General features: G+C 46.9%; 1 protein-coding gene across 1 annotated transcript in view; it reads right to left on the reverse strand.

The window, feature by feature from the left end:
* LOC130293296 (taste receptor type 1 member 1-like) overlaps window positions 1–16,472 on the reverse strand; it is a 36,685-nt gene that overhangs the window by 13,611 nt on the left and 6,602 nt on the right. The window contains exon 2 of the mRNA XM_056541800.1: window positions 8,928–8,992. The gene's annotated coding sequence lies outside the window, so the exon portion shown is untranslated. The remainder of the gene's footprint in view (window positions 1–8,927; window positions 8,993–16,472) is intronic.

Here is a 16,472-nt window from a genome sequence, read left to right on the forward strand (position 1 = left end):
TTTCACTGTTTGTTCACCACAGCACGCCTGGCTAAAATCAGTATGCACCTGCCCTAACGTTTCACTCATGGACCGAGCGTCATCAGAGGGACAACAGGTACTGATTTGATGGCGTCCATACGGCTTTTTATCACCTAGTACGGCCGCATCACTTCCGATGTGACCGCATATGTTATAGCCAATCGGCTATTGCCACGTCATTGGTTGGCACTTCAGGAGTTTCCGGCCGCCAGGCTCGCGTCTGCGCTGTACACACATCCACATCCTGTAGGAGACATCCCTTCATTTTACGCATGCGCAATTCAGGTCGCCCGGTCAGCTGTTCACTCCATCCGGGCGCGCGCTGGTGAGGATGACATAATCAGCTGATCTCCCGATTTCACGCATGCGTGTAGCACGCACTGCGCGTTCACATCAAGGCTTCTCTTACAGCCGATTTTCCATCAGCGCGTGCATGTGTTAATCACTCGTGTGTAAGTAAGTATACAGCGCATGCGCAGTTCTCTTCATTATATCTCCATATAGGTGTAGGTCTCCTGTATTTGTGGGGCACTATATATGACCATAACTTGGACTGATCGATCTTATTCTCTGACTCTATTAGTTAGTATTAACCTTCCTTTTACCAATGAATACTAATTGGATTACTAACAGTTCTGGGTTACAGAACTGATGCTATAGTTGTATTAATTATTCTGATAGATCTCCGGAGTATCCGTTCATTACTTATATCCGATGCATATTTCTTCATTCTCTTATTGCATTTGATATTTAATATTTTCATTTTCCTATATAAATCTCACAACTCCTAATGTCGGTGGATAGTGTCTTTGATGCATCTATAAATTCTTATTAACCCACAAATTTTTTTTTTGAATGTATAAATTACTGTACCAGTTCACATTTATTCAATACTTTCAATGTAGGAGTGTCTAGATAATGGATATATGCCATATGGTTCGCATGTCCCATACACATGTAGTCCATAGGTACATGATCCTGTTGTTCTATATCTATACTGTGTATAGATGGTTCATAATTATAAGTATCTGCATATTATAGTTTAAACTATACAATATTCTCATCCCACTAAAAATTAGTTAGTATATTGTATTCCGGTGGAAAGTATGCATCCTAATATTTCTCCTTTAATATTCCAGTCATATGGCATCAATCTCCAGACCTCCTCCATCCCAACGACGGTCCACTCTCCAACCGCCCACAGGTAAGTATTAATTATACAGTACTAGCTGAGTACCCGGCGTTGCCCGGTTTTTCCTTCCTAATCCTTGTTGGGGAGGAAAATAATCAAAGGAGGAAGCTTTTGACTTCATATCCCGTCCTCATATATTGTTGTCATATCCCCACCCCATATCCCGACCTCCTATCCCGTCCTCCTATCTCGACCTCCTATCCCGACCTCCTATCCCATCCTCCTATCTCGACCTCCTATCCCGTCCTCCTATCCCGTCCTCCTTTCCCGTCCTCATATCTCGACCTCCTATCCAGACCTCCTATCCCGTCCTCATATCCCGTCCTCATATCCCGTCCTCCTATCCCGACCTCCTATCCCGTCCTCCTATCCCGTCCTCCTATCCCTTCCTCCTATCCCGACCTGTAATATATGTACCAGGTATTGAAATATCTCCAGCCGTACGGAAATTATATGGGAACATACATTTCCCTTTGATTTGCATTGGACTTTAAACAAAAACCCCAACCCTCCCAAATGGGGGTAGTTAAGGGTTAAATTAACTTTCCTATATTTTAAGTGGACATATAAGTAACATGTGACCAAGTATTATGGAAATATCTCCAGCCGTTTGGAAGTTATGCAGTAACATATATTTCCCATTGACTTGCATGGGACTTTAAACATAAGCCCCGCCCCTGGCAAATGGGGGTGAGTAAGGGTTAAATCACCGATCCTATGCTTGTTGCTGACATATAAGTAACATGTGGCCAAGTTTCATGTTAATATCTTTAGCCGTTTGAAAGTTTTTGTGGAACATACACACATACATACATACACACATACATACATACATACATACATACATACATACATATACATACATACATACATATACATACATACATACATACACACATACATACATACATACATATACATACACACATACACACATACATACATATACATACATATTCATACATACACAAGTTGAGTTTTATATATATATATATAGATATTATTCATATATCCATATCCATTATTTAAATTATATCCACATCATTCAATATGAATACTCCAGAGTTGCTATCTTCCTCCAATCTGCATTTTATCCAACATTCTACTTGCATATTACCTATAGTGCCTCCAAATGTAGTGCTCAAAAGACAATGGCTTCTCAAACTCGTGACAATACCAAGTGATTACCATACTCATCATGTTTGTCACATCTATAACGTGTAGAATAACTATATATTAGTATTATTTGTCGCAAGCAGATTATTATTCCAAAAATGCAGTGAAGGAAAATCCTTCATTCAATCCTCCTGGATTCCTACTATTCAGGCGATAAATCCATTTCGCTTCTTCTTGTAATAATATTGTCACGATGCCGGCTGGCAGGTAGTGGACCCTCTGTGCCAGAGAGGGATTGGCGTGGACCGTGCTAGTGGACCGGTTCTAAGCCACTACTGGTTTTCACCAGAGCCCGCCGCAAAGCGGGATGGTCTTGCTGCGGCGGTAGTGACCAGGTCGTATCCACTAGCAACGGCTCACCTCTCTGGCTGCTGAAGATAGGCGCGGTACAAGGGAGTAGGCAGAAGCAAGGTCGGACGTAGCAGAAGGTCGGGGCAGGCAGCAAGGATCGTAGTCAGGGGCAACGGCAGAAGGTCTGGAAACACAGGCAAGGAACACACAAGGAACGCTTTCACTGGCACTAAGGCAACAAGATCCGGCAAGGGAGTGCAAGGGAAGTGAGGTAATATAGGGAAGTGCACAGGTGAAAACCCTAATTGGAACCACTGCGCCAATCAGCGGCGCAGTGGCCCTTTAAATCGCAGAGACCCGGCGCGCGCGCGCCCTAGGGAGCGGGGCCGCGCGCGCCGGGACAGAAGGGAGTGAAGCGAGCGCTCCGGGGAGGAGCGGGGACCCGGAGCGCTCGGCGTAACAGTACCCCCCCCCTTGGGTCTCCCCCTCTTCTTGGAGCCTGAGAACCTGAGGAGCAGACTTTTGTCAAGGATGTTGTCCTCAGGTTCCCAGGATCTCTCTTCAGGACCACAACCCTCCCAGTCTACTAAAAAAAAATTTTTCCCTCTGACCTTTTTGGCAGCCAAAATTTCCTTGACCGAGAAGACGTCCGAGGAGCCGGAAACAGGAGTGGGAGGAACAGATTTGGGAGAAAAACGGTTGAGGATGAGTGGTTTGAGAAGAGAGACGTGAAAGGCATTAGGGATACGAAGAGAAGGAGGAAGAAGAAGTTTATAAGAGACAGGATTAATTTGACACAAAATTTTGAAAGGACCAAGATAGCGTGGTCCCAACTTGTAGCTAGGGACACGGAAGCGGACATATTTAGCGGAGAGCCATACCTTGTCTCCAGGGGAAAAAACGGGGGGAGCTCTTCTTTTCTTATCCGCGAACCTCTTCATGCGTGAAGAAGCCTGTAAGAGAGAATTTTGGGTCTCTCTCCATATAATGGAAAGGTCACGAGAAATTTCATCCACAGCGGGCAGACCAGAGGGCAAGGGGGTAGGGAGGGGGGGAAGAGGGTGACGGCCGTACACCACGAAAAATGGGGATTTGGAGGAAGATTCAGAGACCCTGAAGTTATACGAAAATTCGGCCCATGGAAGGAGATCTGCCCAGTCATCCTGGCGGGAGGAAACAAAATGTTGCAAATAATCACCCAGGATCTGGTTAATTCTTTCTACTTGTCCATTGGACTGGGGATGATATGCAGAGGAAAAATTTAATTTAATCTTGAGTTGTTTACAGAGAGCCCTCCAGAATTTAGACACGAATTGGACCCCTCTATCCGAGACAATCTGCGTAGGCAACCCGTGAAGACGAAAAATGTGTACAAAAAATTGTTTAGCCAACTGAGGCGCAGAAGGAAGACCAGGAAGAGGGATGAAATGTGCCATTTTGGAGAATCGATCAACGACCACCCAAATAACGGTGTTGCCACGGGAAGGGGGTAAATCAGTAATAAAATCCATACCAATCAGAGACCAAGGCTGTTCGGGGACAGGCAGAGGATGAAGAAAACCAGCGGGCTTCTGGCGAGGAGTCTTATCCCGGGCACAGATAGTGCAGGCTCGCACAAAGTCCCCAACATCCGTCTCCAGAGTCGGCCACCAATAGAAGCGGGAGATGAGTTGCACAGATTTCTTGATGCCCGCATGACCTGCGAGATGGGAGGAGTGACCCCATTTGAGGATTCCGAGGCGTTGGCGTGGAGAAACAAAGGTCTTTCCTGGAGGAGTCTGCCTGATGGAGGCAGGAGAAGTGGAGATCAGGCAGTCAGGTGGAATGATGTGTTGCGGAGGGAGATCAACTTCTGAGGCATCCGAGGAACGAGAGAGAGCATCGGCCCTAATGTTCTTATCGGCAGGACGAAAGTGAATCTCAAAATTAAATCGGGCAAAGAACAGAGACCACCGGGCCTGGCGAGGATTCAGCCGTTGGGCCGACTGGAGGTAGGAGAGGTTCTTGTGGTCGGTGTAGATAATAACAGGAAATCTTGATCCCTCCAGCAGATGCCTCCATTCCTCAAGTGCTAATTTAATGGCTAGAAGCTCTCGATCCCCGATGGAGTAGTTCCTCTCCGCTGGAGAGAAGGTCCTAGAGAAAAAACCACAAGTGACAGCATGCCCGGAAGGATTTTTTTGTAGAAGAACAGCTCCAGCTCCTACTGAGGAGGCATCAACCTCCAATAGGAAGGGTTTGGAAGGGTCAGGTCTGGAGAGCACGGGAGCCGAAGAAAAGGCAGACTTGAGTCGTTTAAAGGAGTCTTCTGCTTGAGGAGGCCAGGACTTGGGATCAGCATTTTTCTTGGTTAAAGCCACGATAGGAGCCACAATGGTAGAAAAATGTGGAATAAATTGCCTGTAATAATTGGCGAACCCCAAAAAGCGTTGGATAGCACGGAGTCCGGAGGGGCGTGGCCAATTTAAGACGGCAGAGAGTTTGTCTGGATCCATCTGTAGTCCCTGGCCAGAGACCAAATATCCTAGAAAAGGAAGAGATTGGCATTCAAACAGACATTTCTCAATTTTGGCATAGAGTTGGTTGTCACGAAGTCTCTGAAGAACCATACGGACATGCTGGCGGTGTTCTTCTAGATTGGCAGAAAAAATTAGGATATCGTCCAGATATACCACAACACAGGAGTATAACAGATCACGAAAAATTTCATTGACAAAGTCTTGGAAGACGGCAGGGGCATTACACAGTCCAAAGGGCATGACCAGATACTCAAAGTGTCCATCTCTGGTGTTAAATGCCGTTTTCCACTCGTCCCCCTCTCTGATGCGGATGAGGTTATAGGCGCCTCTTAAGTCCAATTTAGTGAAGATGTGGGCACCTTGGAGGCGATCAAAGAGTTCAGAGATGAGGGGTAAGGGGTAGCGGTTCTTAACCGTGATTTTATTAAGACCGCGGTAGTCAATGCAAGGACGTAGGGAGCCATCTTTTTTGGACACAAAGAAAAATCCGGCTCCGGCAGGAGAGGAGGATTTACGGATAAAGCCCTTTTTTAGATTCTCCTGGACGTATTCGGACATGGCAAGAGTCTCTGGGGCAGAGAGAGGATAAATTCTGCCCCGGGGTGGAGTAGTACCCGGGAGGAGGTCGATAGGGCAATCATAAGGCCTGTGAGGAGGTAGAGTCTCAGCTTGTTTTTTGCAGAAAACATCCGCGAAGTCCATATAGGCCTTAGGGAGACCGGTTACTGGAGGAACCACAGAGTTACGGCAAGGGTTACTGGGAACCGGTTTTAGACAGTTCTTGGAACAAGAGGACCCCCAACTCTTGATCTCCCCAGTGGACCAATCCAGGGTTGGGGAATGAAGTTGAAGCCAGGGAAGTCCAAGGAGAATCTCCGAGGTGCAATTGGGGAGGACCAAAAGTTCAATCCTCTCATGATGAGATCCGATGCTCATAAGAAGGGGCTCCGTGCGGAAACGTATGGTACAGTCCAATCTTTCATTATTTACACAATTGATGTAGAGGGGTCTGGCGAGACTGGTCACTGGGATGTTGAACCTGTTGACGAGAGAGGCCAAAATAAAATTTCCTGCAGATCCAGAGTCCAAGAAAGCCACTGTAGAGAAGGAGAAGGCAGAGGCAGACATCCGCACAGGCACAGTAAGACGTGGAGAAGCAGAGTAGACATCAAGGACTGTCTCACCTTTGTGCGGAGTCAGCGTACGTCTTTCCAGGCGGGGAGGACGGATAGGACAATCCCTCAGGAAGTGTTCGGTACTAGCACAGTACAGGCAGAGGTTCTCCATACGGCGTCGTGTCCTCTCTTGAGGTGTCAGGCGAGACCGGTCGACCTGCATAGCCTCCACGGCGGGAGGCACAGGAACAGATTGCAGGGGACCAGAGGAGAGAGGAGCCGAGGAGACGAAACGCCTCGTGCGAACAGAGTCCATATCTTGGCGGAGTTCCTGACGCCTTTCAGAAAAACGCATGTCAATGCGAGTGGCTAGGTGAATAAGTTCATGTAGATTAGCAGGAATTTCTCGTGCGGCCAGAACATCTTTAATGTTGCTGGATAGGCCTTTTTTGAAGGTCGCGCAGAGGGCCTCATTATTCCAGGACAATTCTGAAGCAAGTGTACGGAATTGTACGGCATACTCGCCAACGGAAGAATTACCCTGGACCAGGTTCAACAGGGCAGTCTCAGCAGAAGAGGCTCGGGCAGGTTCCTCAAAGACACTTCGGATTTCCGAGAAGAAGGAGTGTACAGAGGCAGTGACGGGGTCATTGCGGTCCCAGAGCGGTGTGGCCCATGACAGGGCTTTTCCGGACAGAAGACTGACTACGAAAGCCACCTTAGACCTTTCAGTGGGAAACAGGTCCGACATCATCTCCAGATGCAGGGAACATTGGGAAAGAAAGCCACGGCAAAACTTAGAGTCCCCATCAAATTTATCCGGCAAGGATAAGCGTATCCCAGGAGCGGCCACTCGCTGCGGAGGAGGTGCAGGAGCTGGCGGAGGAGATGACTGCTGAAGCTGTGGTAGCAACTGTTGTAGCATAACGGTCAGTTGAGACAGCTGTTGGCCTTGTTGCGCTATCTGTTGTGACTGCTGGGCGACCACCGTGGTGAGGTCAGCGACAACTGGCAGAGGAACTTCAGCGGGATCCATGGCCGGATCTACTGTCGCGATGCCGGCTGGCAGGTAGTGGACCCTCTGTGCCAGAGAGGGATTGGCGTGGACCGTGCTAGTGGACCGGTTCTAAGCCACTACTGGTTTTCACCAGAGCCCGCCGCAAAGCGGGATGGTCTTGCTGCGGCGGTAGTGACCAGGTCGTATCCACTAGCAACGGCTCACCTCTCTGGCTGCTGAAGATAGGCGCGGTACAAGGGAGTAGGCAGAAGCAAGGTCGGACGTAGCAGAAGGTCGGGGCAGGCAGCAAGGATCGTAGTCAGGGGCAACGGCAGAAGGTCTGGAAACACAGGCAAGGAACACACAAGGAACGCTTTCACTGGCACTAAGGCAACAAGATCCGGCAAGGGAGTGCAAGGGAAGTGAGGTAATATAGGGAAGTGCACAGGTGAAAACCCTAATTGGAACCACTGCGCCAATCAGCGGCGCAGTGGCCCTTTAAATCGCAGAGACCCGGCGCGCGCGCGCCCTAGGGAGCGGGGCCGCGCGCGCCGGGACAGAACAGACGGGGAGCGAGTCAGGTAGGGGAGCCGGGGTGCGCATCGCGAGCGGGCGCTACCCGCATCGCGAATCGCATCCCGGCTGGCAGCAGGATCGCAGCGCCCCGGGTCAGAGGACGTGACCGGAGCGCTGCAGCGGAGGGAGTGAAGCGAGCGCTCCGGGGAGGAGCGGGGACCCGGAGCGCTCGGCGTAACAAATATCTTATTTATGTCACCTTTTCTGGGTCCAAGTTCAAACTTCATAAAGCCCCAAAACTGCATAGTGTCCAATCTATTCCCATGGACCATTTTAACATGTTTAGCAATTGGGGTATCAGTCATCGTTCTAATAGTGCTGACATGTTTGCTAATTCTCTTTCTTAGTTCTTGTGTTGTCTTGTCCACATACAACTTAGGGCAGGGGCATTGTGCAATATAGATTACATTGCGAGAGCTGCAGTTGATACATTTCCTTATATCATATTTACGGCCATCCTGTGGATTCATAAACTCTTTAGTTTTTACCATATATTTACATGAGGAGCAATGTCCACATGGAAAGGATCCTGGAGGTGGGGATTGTAACCATTGCTAAACATGTTAAAATGGTCCATGGGAATAGATTGGACACTATGCAGTTTTGGGGCTTTATGAAGTTTGAACTTGGACCCAGAAAAGGTGACATAAATAAGATATTATTACAAGAAGAAGCGAAATGGATTTATCGCCTGAATAGTAGGAATCCAGGAGGATTGAATGAAGGATTTTCCTTCACTGCATTTTTGGAATAATAATCTGCTTGCGACAAATAATACTAATATATAGTTATTCTACACGTTATAGATGTGACAAACATGATGAGTATGGTAATCCCTTGGTATTGTCACGAGTTTGAGAAGCCATTGTCTTTTGAGCACTACATTTGGAGGCACTATAGGTAATATGCAAGTAGAATGTTGGATAAAATGCAGATTGGAGGAAGATAGCAACTCTGGAGTATTCATATTGAATGATGTGGATATAATTTAAATAATGGATATGGATATATGAATAATATACTGTATAATTAATACTTACCTGTGGGCGGTTGGAGTGTGGACCGTCGTTGGGATGGAGGAGGTCTGGAGATTGATGCCATATGACTGGAATATAAAAGGAGAAATATTAGGATGCATACTTTCCACCGGAATACAATATACTAACTAATTTATAGTGGGATGAGAATATTGTATAGTTTAAACTATAATATGCAGATACTTATAATTATGAACCATCTATACACAGTATAGATATAGAACTACAGGATCATGTACGTATGGACTACATGTGTATGGGACATGCGAACCATATGGCATATATCCATTATCTAGACACTCCTACATTGAAAGTATTGAATAAATGTGAACTGGTACAGTAATTTATACATTCAAAAAAATGTTTTTGGTTAATAAGAATTTAGAGATGCATCAAAGAAACTATCCACCGACATTAGGAGTTGTGAGATTTATATAGGAAAATGAAAATATTAAATATCAAATGCAATAAGAGAATGAAGAAATATGCATCGGATATAAGTAATGAACGGATACTATGGAGATCTATCAGAATAATTAGTGCAACTATAGCATCAGTTCTGTAACCCAGAACTGTTAGTAATCCAATTAGTATTCATTGGTAAAAGGAAGGTTAATACTAACTAATAGAGTCAGAGAATAAGATCGATCAGTCCAAGTTATGGTCATATATAGTGCCCCACAAATACAGGAGACCTACACCTATATGGAGATATAATGAAGAGAACTGCGCATGCGCTGTATACTTACTTACACACGAGTGATTAACACATGCACGCGCTGATGGAAAACCGGCTGTAAGAGAAGCCTTGATGTGAACGCGCAGTGCGTGCTACACGCATGTGTGAAATCGGGAGATCAGCTGATTATGTCATCCTCACCAGCGCGCGCCCGGATCGAGTGAACAGCTGACCGGGCGACCTGAATTGCGCATGCGCGAAATTAATGGATGTCTCCTACAGGATGTGGATGTGTGTACAGCGCAGGCGCGAGCCTGGCGGCCGGAAACTCCTGAAGTGCCAACCGATGACGTGGCAATAGCCGATTGGCTATAACATATGCGGTCGCATCGCAAGTGGTGCGGCCGTACTAGGTGATAAAAAGCCGTACGGACGCCATCAAATCAGTACCTGTTGTCCCTCTGATGACGCTCGGTCCACGAGTGAAACGTTAGGGCTGGTGCATACTGATTTTAGCCAGGCGTGCTGTGGTGAACAAACAGTGAAAGGAATCTCTGACATGCAATAAACTATAATACTGAGTGCAGTCCACTGAACGATATGAAGAAAAGACTCTAGCACCACCTAGTGGGCAGTGAAAACCTTGTCACCACAACACAGCCTGATAATTTTAATTCTCATTATTTTTATTGTCAGAAACACAATTAGATCTTAATAAAGATAATAAAAGTTATATTTTAGGGGGGTCTTTAGTTACGGGTACCATTCCCCGGAGGGGCCGTCCCCTCCAATAAGGGGATTAGTTATTTATATTAATGAAGACCCACCGGGACCATTTTTGATTTATAAAACTGTTTTAGACTACAGAAACAAGTGTTTAGCTTTGGATGGCCTTTCACAGTAACTAGGCCCAAATTATTTTAACAGGAAAAATATAAAGGACACCACATAGGTGTACTTACAGTTTACACTTATGAGAGGACTATACGGTACACTACAAACTGTATAAGGCTACATAAACAAGTGTGTAGCTTTGGATGGCCTTTCACAGTAACTAGCCCTAAATTAGTTTGACAGGGAAAAAAAAAACGTACACCACCTATGTACGCACAGGTTACACTTATGAGAGGACAACACACTCCGCTATGCAACCTGTATTAGGCACTGAAATCAGGTGACTATGGCTTTTCAAGCTCACCCTAACTGGCCCCAATGACTTTTAGTGCTCAGCCTAACTGGCCCCTATAAGCTTTACTGTACACCACACTGCAGCAGTACAGAGTCGCTGTGTAGTACAACCAAGAGTGTAATCTCTCTCTCTCTCTCTCTTCCCTATCAGTGCTTTTCTGCAGTGATTTGGGCCTGTGGTGAATTACTGCTGTGAAGCTGTTTTTCTGTGCAACACACTTCTCTATCTCTGTCTGCAATAAAACACTTTCTGTGAAATACAACGCTGGAATGGCTGGCTGCAAGATGGCTGCCGATTATATAGGGCTGTGACATCACATTTCTGGCTTGCTGCTGATAGGCTGCATGCTTCATGTGATTCAGGGTCATCCTGCCTACCCAGAGTTCCTTGCCCCATGTCCTCACATGTGGATCTGACATTTTACATGCTCTGGAGCCTGGACCGCACTAAATGGAGTTTAATGAAGCAATTTGTTTCATCGAATCGCGGCGATATTCTGATTCATTATGAAGCAAATTTTTTCTGAAATTCGTAACGAATGCGGATTCTTCAGATTCGATTCGCTCATCCCTATTTGCCACCACAGAAAAGTAGCAAAGTAGAAATATTTACAGAAAAATATAATGGTGTCCCTTGAAGTGACGTTCCATAAAAGTTTATGAACTCCTGGTCTAGTGCTGCGATCCTCAGAGGCTTCTATCACTGATGCTGTAAATTCATGCACGCTCGCTCCTAGCAGCCGCGCGTGCCCCCAGGCAAAGTGACCGGCCGGGAGCGAGCACAGTAGAACACTAGTCCCATCCGCAGCTTTGTCCATCAGTCATCTCTTGTCCTTGACTCGTAGACAAGCTGCTGTGGGACTCGTCAGTGTCCCAGGAGGTAGGGGGACCCTTAGTGACGCAATTTTCAAAGACAGTTTTCTTTAATAAAATGTGAATTTTTTTTAAAGAAGTATATTAGAAAACTAAATGACTCAGTTCAAACTGTTTCCACAGAGGTCAAAGTTCATTTAGCTTACACGTGGTGCTTGAGAATGATTCTTATTGGTTGTGAGACGTTGCCTGTCTCGTGGTGACCACGCCGTTCACCACGCCGCCTATGCATACCCGTGTACCCCTCTGCTATGCACGCTCATGCTGGTTGAGCACGCTGCCTCCACATAACCACTTACCCCCTTAGCAAAGCACGCTCTTGTGGGCCAACCATGTCGCCCTTGCTTACCCATGTACCCCTCCACTAAGCACCAAAACAAAACTTTTTATACGTTGTACATCTTGGCAAAACAATTCTGTCGTTTTCTCTACTTTAAACCAGTTTTAATTGACATTCGTTTTTTGATTAGCAGTAAATTATAGTTTGTACAAAGGCGTTCAGTAAATATTTTAGTTTGTATGAAGTCGTTCAGTAAATACTCTTTGATTAGGGAAAGATAGCTGTAACTGTAACATATATACAGTATCTCCCCTAAGCGAGTCCACCCCTAAATATATATATATTTAACCAGATCTCTGGCTTATTTGATGGTGTAAGAAGTCCCAGATTTACCCTTCCTCCGGGTACTTCTACCCTCACCTTCCTGGATGGGTACAAGTGACGGGCCGTTCAGCCAATCACGTGTGCTCATCGTGAGGCCGTCAATCTCGCTTGTCTAGGAAGGTGGGGGCAACACTAACTGTTTGGACAGCACTGACTTCTACTACATTGGTTATATATACAGTGGTCCCTCAAGTTACAATATTAATTGGTTCTGGGACGACCATTGTATGTTGAAACCATTGTATGTTGAGACCAGAACTCTATGGAATCCTGGTAATTGGTTCTAAAGGCACCAAAATGTCATCCAAAAATATGAAAAGGTGAGGATTAAAGAAAAATAAGTAGATAACTAATATAGATAAAGCAAATCCTTACATATAAAAGTAATAAAGATCTGCTGGGAGCTGTAATCACTGTCTATGTCAGTGTTTTCCAAGCAGGGAGCCTCCAGCTGTTGCAAAACTACAACTCCCAGCATGCCCGGACAGCCTTTGGCTGTCCGGGCATGCTGGGAGTTGTAGTTTTGCAACAGCTGGGGGCTCCCTGCTTGGGAAACACTGGTCTATGTAAAGGACAGGAGCTTCTTCCAGGTCCTGTACAGTAAACAAAATGTCCTAAAAAAAAGTAACATGGAGTCGCCCTCACCTGGTGTCCAAAGAAGCAGGTAACCCTGGCATAGGTAATGAGTCCAGAACATGTTGTTGTACCTCCCTGTACTGTAGGGGGCGCCACCAGACACCAGTCAGTGCATACGCTTCAGTAATACAGGGGTTTTACCAGTAAATTGTCCATTCTGATTGGTCAGTTCTTCCGGCCATTGACACGTTTCACAGATCTGGACTGTCCATAACATTGTATGTTGAGTCTGGTTTCAACTTACAATGGTCCAGAAAAGACCATTGTATGTTGAAACTATTGTATGTTGAGGCCATGGTAAGTTGAGGGATCACTGTACATGGTCCAGGATAAGCCTGATCGATCTTAACATTATCATCTTACATTATCAGACAGAATGTTCTAGGTCAGGGGGGCCTAGCTAACTTAGTGGCCATCTAGCGCTAACCCTAATAATAAACCCAATATGCCCCCTTTAAACTGAAAAATAGTCAATCCCCATAAATACAAATATTAGTTCATGGTAGTAAAGAAAAACCGAATGTCATAACACAGCAATTTGGTGTATACCTGTGGACTGAGGACAAAGAACCTTACTGGTGCTATAGATAATGTATAATAGATAAACTATAAATACTACCTGGTATAATTATTAGATATTCTAAGCGTAAAATTGGGACTGCAATTGGGAGACCACGGTGGTGACTGTAAATATACACATAACATGTAAGGGGCCACATTTATGGATGACAAATACGGCATTGTAATTTTAAAATATATTTTTTTAAGCTGGGGCATCTATTTATATAAGTAATTATGGGCAAGTTTTACTTTTATCATAGTAAATATATATAAATATATTAGGGATCGACCGATTTTTTAGGGCCGGTACGGATAATCTGTGACCTTTCAGGCCGATAGCCGATAACTTACAACTAGAGGTGCACCGAAATGGAAATTTCAGAACCGAAACGAAACCGAAAAAAAAAAAAATGTCCGGCCGAAACCGATACCGAAAATGACTTCTCCCCGTCTTCTGGTAAAATGCAGCGCTCCGCTCATTAGATTCCCCCACATTAGATTGCCAGCTCCCCCACATTAGGTCGGGAGTTCCCCCACATTAATAGGCCGCTCCCCCACAATAGTAGGCAGCTCCCCCACAATAGTGGGCAGATCTCCCACAATAGTAGGCAGCTCCCCCGCAATAGTAGGCAGCTCCCCCACAATAGTAGGCAGCTCTCCCACAATAGTAGGCAGCTCCCCCACAATAGTAGGCAGCTCCCCCACATTAGGTCAGCATTTCCCCCACAATAGTAGGCAGATTCCCCACAATAGTAGGCAGTTCCTGTCACGATGCCGGCTGGCAGGTAGTGGACCCTCTGTGCCAGAGAGGGATTGGCGTGGACCGTGCTAGTGGACCGGTTCTAAGCCACTACTGGTTTTCACCAGAGCCCGCCGCAAAGCGGGATGGTCTTGCTGCGGCGGTAGTGACCAGGTCGTATCCACTAGCAACGGCTCACCTCTCTGGCTGCTGAAGATAGGCGCGGTACAAGGGAGTAGGCAGAAGCAAGGTCGGACGTAGCAGAAGGTCGGGGCAGGCAGCAAGGATCGTAGTCAGGGGCAACGGCAGAAGGTCTGGAAACACAGGCAAGGAACACACAAGGAACGCTTTCACTGGCACTAAGGCAACAAGATCCGGCAAGGGAGTGCAAGGGAAGTGAGGTAATATAGGGAAGTGCACAGGTGAAAACCCTAATTGGAACCACTGCGCCAATCAGCGGCGCAGTGGCCCTTTAAATCGCAGAGACCCGGCGCGCGCGCGCCCTAGGGAGCGGGGCCGCGCGCGCCGGGACAGAACAGACGGGGAGCGAGTCAGGTAGGGGAGCCGGGGTGCGCATCGCGAGCGGGCGCTACCCGCATCGCGAATCGCATCCCGGCTGGCAGCAGGATCGCAGCGCCCCGGGTCAGAGGACGTGACCGGAGCGCTGCAGCGGAGGGAGTGAAGCGAGCGCTCCGGGGAGGAGCGGGGACCCGGAGCGCTCGGCGTAACAGTACCCCCCCCCTTGGGTCTCCCCCTCTTCTTGGAGCCTGAGAACCTGAGGAGCAGACTTTTGTCAAGGATGTTGTCCTCAGGTTCCCAGGATCTCTCTTCAGGACCACAACCCTCCCAGTCTACTAAAAAAAAATTTTTCCCTCTGACCTTTTTGGCAGCCAAAATTTCCTTGACCGAGAAGACGTCCGAGGAGCCGGAAACAGGAGTGGGAGGAACAGATTTGGGAGAAAAACGGTTGAGGATGAGTGGTTTGAGAAGAGAGACGTGAAAGGCATTAGGGATACGAAGAGAAGGAGGAAGAAGAAGTTTATAAGAGACAGGATTAATTTGACACAAAATTTTGAAAGGACCAAGATAGCGTGGTCCCAACTTGTAGCTAGGGACACGGAAGCGGACATATTTAGCGGAGAGCCATACCTTGTCTCCAGGGGAAAAAACGGGGGGAGCTCTTCTTTTCTTATCCGCGAACCTCTTCATGCGTGAAGAAGCCTGTAAGAGAGAATTTTGGGTCTCTCTCCATATAATGGAAAGGTCACGAGAAATTTCATCCACAGCGGGCAGACCAGAGGGCAAGGGGGTAGGGAGGGGGGGAAGAGGGTGACGGCCGTACACCACGAAAAATGGGGATTTGGAGGAAGATTCAGAGACCCTGAAGTTATACGAAAATTCGGCCCATGGAAGGAGATCTGCCCAGTCATCCTGGCGGGAGGAAACAAAATGTCGCAAATAATCACCCAGGATCTGGTTAATTCTTTCTACTTGTCCATTGGACTGGGGATGATATGCAGAGGAAAAATTTAATTTAATCTTGAGTTGTTTACAGAGAGCCCTCCAGAATTTAGACACGAATTGGACCCCTCTATCCGAGACAATCTGCGTAGGCAACCCGTGAAGACGAAAAATGTGTACAAAAAATTGTTTAGCCAACTGAGGCGCAGAAGGAAGACCAGGAAGAGGGATGAAATGTGCCATTTTGGAGAATCGATCAACGACCACCCAAATAACGGTGTTGCCACGGGAAGGGGGTAAATCAGTAATAAAATCCATACCAATCAGAGACCAAGGCTGTTCGGGGACAGGCAGAGGATGAAGAAAACCAGCGGGCTTCTGGCGAGGAGTCTTATCCCGGGCACAGATAGTGCAGGCTCGCACAAAGTCCCCAACATCCGTCTCCAGAGTCGGCCACCAATAGAAGCGGGAGATGAGTTGCACAGATTTCTTGATGCCCGCATGACCTGCGAGATGGGAGGAGTGACCCCATTTGAGGATTCCGAGGCGTTGGCGTGGAGAAACAAAGGTCTTTCCTGGAGGAGTCTGCCTGATGGAGGCAGGAGAAGTGGAGATCAGGCAGTCAGGTGGAATGATGTGTTGCGGAGGGAGATCAACTTCTGAGGCATCCGAGGAACGAGAGAGAGCATCGGCCCTAATGTTCTTATCGGCAGGACGAAAGTGAATCTCAAAATTAAATCGGGCAAA

Source organism: Hyla sarda, chromosome 10 (genome assembly GCF_029499605.1).
Source record: "Hyla sarda isolate aHylSar1 chromosome 10, aHylSar1.hap1, whole genome shotgun sequence".
NCBI lineage: Eukaryota > Metazoa > Chordata > Amphibia > Anura > Hylidae > Hyla > Hyla sarda.